This window comes from Cornus florida, unplaced genomic scaffold (genome assembly GCF_030987335.1).
Source record: "Cornus florida cultivar Cherokee Brave unplaced genomic scaffold, ASM3098733v1 CherokeeBrave_3.0.0_Hap2_Chr03, whole genome shotgun sequence".
Lineage (NCBI taxonomy): Eukaryota > Viridiplantae > Streptophyta > Magnoliopsida > Cornales > Cornaceae > Cornus > Cornus florida.
Window position 1 is genome coordinate 33,252,925 of NW_026775573.1, and position 7,455 is coordinate 33,260,379.

At 32.5% G+C, this 7,455-nt stretch overlaps 1 long non-coding RNA gene across 4 annotated transcripts; it reads right to left on the reverse strand.

Moving 5' to 3' along the window:
- Positions 1–1,758: 1,758 nt before the first annotated feature.
- LOC132300206 (uncharacterized) lies at positions 1,759–5,150 on the reverse strand. 4 transcript variants are annotated; one of them, XR_009480321.1, is made up of 4 exons: positions 4,725–5,150; positions 2,857–4,549; positions 2,536–2,742; positions 1,759–2,027 (listed from the first exon to the last, which is right to left on the reverse strand). It is a non-coding gene; the product is annotated as an uncharacterized LOC132300206 (long non-coding RNA). The 4 variants fall into 4 exon arrangements; XR_009480322.1 differs by having other exon boundaries at positions 2,857–2,966; positions 4,725–5,120; XR_009480320.1 differs by lacking the exon at positions 2,857–4,549 and having other exon boundaries at positions 4,725–5,109.
- Between the last annotated feature and the right edge of the window lie 2,305 nt (positions 5,151–7,455).

Consider the following 7,455-nt stretch of genomic DNA (forward strand, 5'->3'; position numbering starts at 1 on the left):
CTTGAGACATGCCTTTTCGAAATGTATAAAAATTGTGATTTTGACCTTGAAAGCTCCAAAATGAAGTGAACTCTCTAATGGACTCTTTAGCTAACTTGGAAGGTGAGGAGATGGTGATTTTTGAGGAAGAGAAAAAGGATGAAAGAGAAGATATTTCTTGATATTCCAATTGAGTCTTTGAAAGACTTTGCCTTGCCAAGTGCAAGGCCACTAATCATTGATTTTAATTTCAAGACTGTGGATGAAAAGAAACAAATTGCATCTTTCATAATTTCTTTTTTAGTCATTCTTTTAGAGGATGATTTCATTGTTGCAAGTGAGGCATTAAATGAGAAAATGGAAAAGAGGGTCAATAAGGATGTTTCATATCTGGTTTTTGATTCGTTCGACTAGTGAGTTGAACCAACGTCTTGCTAGAGACGTTAAAAACTAGCATTCGTAAAGTTTCACAACTCTATTCCTTCCACATTTCTTTTTATTTTTTACTTCTTGCGGCGTCTAGTTATGTTCCATTGCACTTCATTGTCAAAAATCAGGTTTTTTGACCATATTCATGCATTTTAGGGCCATAGAAAAATTTCTGCCTTTGAAATTTTTTTTGAAATTCAGCAATTTGTGCCCAGGCAAAAAAAAAAGAAGAATTTGCATCCCTTATTTCCTTGCATTTTCATTTCTTGCATTTATTTGTTTTATTTTTTTTGTATGTGTACATACTTGTTATGTCAAAAAAAAGAAAAAAAAAAAAAAGAGTTTTTTATTTTTTTATTATTTTGTATCCTTTCTTACTTTTTGTTTTTCATTTCTTACATTGTACATATTCTTTCATTGCATTTTACCTTCTTTATTTTTTCTTTTTGTGTTTTGTTCATGCATTTCATTCTTTAATTTTCTTGCATTTTGTATATACTTGCTTTCATTAAAATGAAAAATAAAAAAAATTAAAATTAAAATTAAAAAAAATTTCACCATTGTACCCTTATGTGTAGTCATGCTACTTTCATGTTTTATTGAGGGCTTAATCTCTTATCTCTCTTGCATATTGTGCTATATTGCATTAGAATGCTTGATTTGATTTTCTTTATCCCATTTGATATTTGATGTGAGTTTGCAAGTGTGGTTATTCAAGTAGGTTGTTGATTCCAAGTTTGGGAGTGCACTTTTTCTCAATGGATCACTACCGGACTTCATTTCTTTTTCACCACGATATATTCTTTCCATCTTTTTCATTGTTCTCATTGTACATTGAGGACAATGTGTAGTTTAAGTTTGGGGGTAAGGTGGCTTTGTTGCATTCTATTTAAGTTGAGCTTTAAATGCACTACAACAAAAGTGATCTTTAGTCACGTTTTTTTTTTTTTTTGTCACAAAAAGTTAAATTTTTGTCATTAAAAGTATTTAGCGACGAAAAAACTTTCATCACTAGTTTGTTGCTATATAAACGTCTTGGTTGATCTATAGTGACGAATCAAAATTTCGTCACTATTGTTTGAGTTTTAGTGATGAAAATTTATTCATCAGTGCCACTTGAATTTTAGCGACAAAATTTTTCGTTGCATTTTCTTTAGCATTAATGACAAATATTTTCGTTGCTAATTTAAACAGTGACCAACAGTTTTCATCACTAAGTAGGTACAAAGAAACATAATTTTATTAATAGTGAAAAATATATTTTGTTACTCATTGCCATTGTTAAAAAAACTGATTGACATTAATTAAATTTATACATTCAACCATACACATTTCCGAGTACAAAAGGCATCACAAATTTAAACATAACATTAAATTTCATTAAGAAGTACATAATAATTCGAGTTCAAATACAAACTTACACATAATTTGATCAAATTTCTACCCTCAATTGTTCGATTCTAATACAACATAAAATTTCAATTGTGCAACACAAAATACCAAACTAAAACATAAAAGCAATCTTCCAAGTCCCTATATATGGGGACACTAATCTCATCACTTTACTTTGTCACTTCCATGAGTAGTTTATTTTTTTCATGTCCTCCCAATCAATTGCTCTGCAATTCAAAACGAACAAAGCCATTAGAACAAGGTTATAGAAAATTAATTTGTAAGTTGAGAAAACGAAAAAAAAAAAATGGGGAATGTTCCAATTATAGATTTCATTGAAACAAATATATATATATATATATATATATGACAGTAACAAAAAGAGCATAATCACGAACCAATGACGAAATTTGAATTACCTTTCTCCTTAGATAAACAAAGCTATTGAATTTAGTACGAAATATAAATGACATTGGAAACAACATCATCCAACTCCAAAGTGGAAATCTCACTCCATGAAAAAGCAGCAAAAAAGCTACACTGAATGCACAAAAAGTAATTAGGCTATATAGTCCAATTAGAATTCATTTCCTTTTCTTTAGCAAATTTTGAAAATCAGGAAAGTAAAAAGGAAGAAGAATAGGAGAAACATTGAGCAAAACAATCCAGACAATCGACAACATTGGAAACAACTATATGTAGATTAAAACACAAATCCTTCGAATGGAAGCTTACCTTCATTTGCCTGAGGCCATCTCATCAACAAACACTCCAGAAGTTTCAGCATATATACCAAGTTGATTGTTACTGATTAACTTAAGATAAGAGGGAATGCTCTAAAGCCAACATTTGCTGCAATGATGGTAGAAGTTAATAGAATGCAAGCTTGCCTTCATTTGCCTCATCTAACCACCAAAAGTGGTAAGTTGGATAAATCTCTACCTACAAAATAAATAGTGTATCCTCAGTAAAAAAAACATTGATCAAAGAGAGAGGATTACAAAAACTGGATTGAAACTTCATCATAGAACATAATATCTTCTCCATCTGAGCAACCATCATTGGATGTATCTTCTTCATTTGAAGTGTCATCACCGAGAATAAAGTTTTATTCTTTTGGGCCTTAGCCACCTCAATAAAATCTTTAATCTCCAGCTCATGTTCATCTACATTTGTGAATGTTATAAACAATGCGAAGTAAGAAAAAATAATCACCAACTAAATGAGAGATTTTATGAAATGCAACAAAGAATTTAGAAGTTCAAAAGTTTTAAATAAGTAAAATGCATTGTTATTAAAATAAAAAGAAGTTAAAGATATGACTAAACCTTAAATGAACAGAACTAACCCAACAAAAACAAATATGGTTAAAAGAAAAGGTAATAGAAATGGCAACAACATAACCCAACTTTAGACTTTCTTGTCAAATATCCTAGTCGATGATCAGTAAATATACCTCGACTAATTTTAAGAATAATCAAGCCTACAAAACTAATAACAAGATAAGTACAAGAACAATGTTAGTGTCTTTACCAAGTGGTACAAATTAAATATATGAAAGACAAGAGACTTAAAATCGTGACTCTATTGTGGTGGATCATGTAAATTCAAATGGTGGTGGTTGTACTGCTAGTAACATTGCCCAAATGATCAACATCAATTAAACATAAAAAGAGAGAATTGTTGAAAAAAAATGTCAAGGGCACCCATAGACTAAAAATCTCAAATATATAAGGGAAATATGAGGCTGCCCCATTAAAGAGAATATTCAAGGGTAAATATTTTCAGCAAGTTCTAGACAAAAAGTATACAAAACTATTAAATTTTGTAATAGACTATTGGGTTGAGATGGGAATTCTTGTTATTAAATTTGTAATAGACTTACTTTATGAGTAAAAAAGAAAGAAGCGCAGAGAGCTACCTTTTATAAAAGTGAAAAAAATTGAGGAAAAGTAAGAGGAAAGAATAGAAACACACCAAACTTAGTCTAATAACCCCAAGGAAAATGAAGAATTGGTCAAGATAATATAGTATCCTAATCAAACAAGGTTCTTAAATTTCCATGAAATGCAATTAATTTTGTTGTAGAAATATATTTAAATTAATGCTCTAAAAAAATAGACCCAGTCAAATAACTAGTATACTTGAGCATTTAGAAAGTAAAAGCTTCTATTGCTAATGTATCACAATGTGAGAAGTGAAGCTCTGTCAATTTCACACACAAAAAAATTCACAATTCTGACAGTCAAAGAATGAGTGTATTTGAGAATTAAAAAATAACAGCTTCTATTTCTAATGTATCACTAATCAAAAACAAAAAATGTCAATTAAAAATAATAATACATCATCACAGACTCAATATATGACACCAGAAGGAGAAACAAATAATTGCACCAAAAAAAAAAAAAACTCAGTATCTTTAACTGTTGATCGAAGACCCAAGATAAGGGTTATTGAAAGATTTGCTAAAAAAGAGAGAGGTGCAGCTCTGTCAATTTCACACACAAAAAAATTCACAATTCTGATCGTCAAAGAACGAGTGTATTTGAGAATTAAAAAATAACAGCTTCTATTTCTAATGTATCACTAATCAAAAACAAAAAATGTCAATTAAAAATAATAATACATCATCACAGACTCAATATATGACACCAGAAGGAGAAACAAATAATTGCACCAAAAAAAAAAAAAAAAAACTCAGTATCGCTAACTGTTGATCGAAGACCCAAGATAAGGGTTATTGAAAGGTCTGCTGAAAAAAGAGAGTTAGGGTTTGAGAGAATGTGCTTGTTCGGAAAATCTATATAACCCAATAGTTAGGGTTTGAGAGAAATTGATCGCTTTGAAAAGATATATAACCCAAAGCCCTAATTTCTAATTTCCATTGGATGCTCTAAATATTCCATAACACAAAAATTCCATACCTTTATGTTTATTATGGTGGTGACGATAATGTTTTCATCGGTGACAAAGAGATATGGTCCAGATGCATTGCCGATGACGATGCTAATCGGTAGCAGATATTCTCTCTCTCTTTCTATTGGCATTCACGTTTAAAAATCGTGTGAGAATTGGGCGCACAGTGGGGAAATAAGGGAAATTTTGGGAGGTTGGGGTCATTAGGCTATACGGGGTCGTGCTGGTTTCATGGGTTTAGACGAGATGTATAGAGACATACGACGCAAGGATAACGAATGAGATAGGGACCAAATAAATTTGGTCACTAATGCCTACCAAAACGGCTTCACAAGCACCATTGCCGGAACCGCGGGAGCTTGATTTCTCTTTCCGCCAAACAATTGGTGACCAACATTATAGTTGGTCACTAAAGCATACTCTTTTTGTGACCAAAATTTTGTGCGGCGCTAAAGAGCTACCTGTACCAACGAAATTGATTTTGTCAATAAAATTTTTGTCACAAAAGGTCACTTTTGTTATAATGATGCATGATTGAGATTTAAGAGTCGTAGCGATGATTTTGATCTTTTGAGGATCATGATATTTAGAATTTAAAAATTGCTTGACTTGAGAGTCCAATACTCCTTGTATGCCTTGTGAACGCCATTTAGGAGTAAATTTTTTGAAAGATTGATATCTTGCTTACATTTGTGGTCCACATCATCCTAATTTTGTGATTGTTTTGAGATTCACTCTAGGATTATACAATAATACAGGCGTACACTAGCACTCACTTGTGGGGTATATGCTTTGTTGATTATTGATTTGGTTATATCCCTGTTGAGTTAGTAGTGCATTGAAAGCTTTCATCTTTGCAAAAGTGGATAACAAACCCTTTTCATTGAGTAGCCGGGATTCTAGCCTCACTAAGTACTGAATTTCTTGCACCGAAAGGTGGAGGGCCCAAACTCTTGGTTAATAACTTGAAAAAAAAAAAAAAAAAAAAAAAAAAGTAGTTGCAAAATAAAATAAAAAAGTGAGGACTTCTCCCAAAAGGTAAGAAGTAAGAAATGGTTAGATAGAGGTTGTTTTAATTTGTAGCCTAGCTGTTTTGAGCTTGTAAGTCCTTAGGGGTGTTTAAACACCTAATGCCCTAAAGCCGTTCGGTTTGGGAGTCATTGACCTAACGCTCGACCTCATGGATCGCTAGAAAGCTTAATAGATCACTACATTACACCATGCATCCATCTTTGATCCTCTAGGATAGTAAGAAAAAAAAAAAAAAAAAAAATCGAGTGGAAAGAATAAGTGTACCTAGATCAATAAAGCTTTAATAAAAGGCCCACTCTTTGTTTTGATGATCGGGACTAAATTTGTGTGCTAGTTTGAGGGTAAGGATATAATCATTTCTCTAGTTGGCTTAAATAGCAATATATTTGATGCCGGTTCACTTAAAAGAATTCTAGAGTTGTTTTGATTCGCATGATCATTTTTTTTGATGTGTGGAGGAACATACTTGTTTGCTTGATGTTTAAATTTTAGGAGATTGTTTGGAAAGGGTTAAAAAATTGCATACTTGAGATAGTTTTCTCCCAATACTTGTTTTGTTTATTGGTGCCTCTTTAGTAAGAAAAAGCTCAACGTTAGTGGGTATCATTTCTGGAAACCGTCACGAGACTTCATTCGTCCACTAGGGTAACCTAGGGGTTTAAAAGGCTTGCTGCATGTGCTAAATGCAATCGTGTTTCCTGCGAAAGTGGCACTATCCTTTTATTACTTTCTAGTTTATAATTACGTAGTTGCTTATTTCTTTATTCTAACGCTAGCAATATCTAAGTTTAGGGGTGTGATGAGTGCTCAAATGTGACACATTTTAGCACCTAAGTTAGGGTATTTTAGTCCATTCATCTATCTTACGTTCATGTTTTAGATACTTATTTGTGTTATTGCCTATTTTAGGTGAATAATGTTCAAACAGGCAAACAAGAGCCATTTAGCATAGTTTTGGAGCTAAGGAGTAAAGTTGGAAATAATCCAAGAAAAAATACACCAGGAGAACTTTGATCGATCGAAGGAAAGTCCCGATCGATCGAAGTGGTCTTCACTTGATCGAAAAAAGGCGGTGCCAGCTCAGCAAAGTGGATAAGGCCAGAAGATATTTTTGATGCCATGTCAGTTTCGATAGATCGAAAATGCTGCTGGCAGTGAGCTATCTAATTCCCATGCGCGCCGATTTTTTCCTACTGAGCATAGTTGCGAATTTCCTCCAATCATAGGCTATATTTCTAACTTGGTGCCTACTCCAAGAACTTTGTATATAAAGGGAATTTACCTATTTTGTAAGGGAGCTTTTATCATTTTTATTTTTTACATTGGAATTTTATTTTCTCTCTCTAGAAAAGTTAGAGATTAGGTTAGAAGAAAAGAGAAAAGTGGAGGCTCCAAGAACACATCTCTAGATCTACACACTCTTTCTCTCTAGAATTTAACAAAGAAGAAGAGAAAAAATATGGAGCTATGTTTGGGGATTGCCTCTGAGGGTTCCTAGATCACATCCACCTCCTCCATGATTGGCTAGACTTCTCATTGGGGCTTGGATGAGCCCCAAGTTTGTAATCTAAACCTCTATCTCTTTCATACTTTTTGGGGAATTTATCTTATGATTAGTGCTATAGCCTTATGAATAAAATGAATCTTAGTATATTTCTATGATTTCTATAGTTTAATTCTTCTTATTAAATCTCTAGTTTATTTATA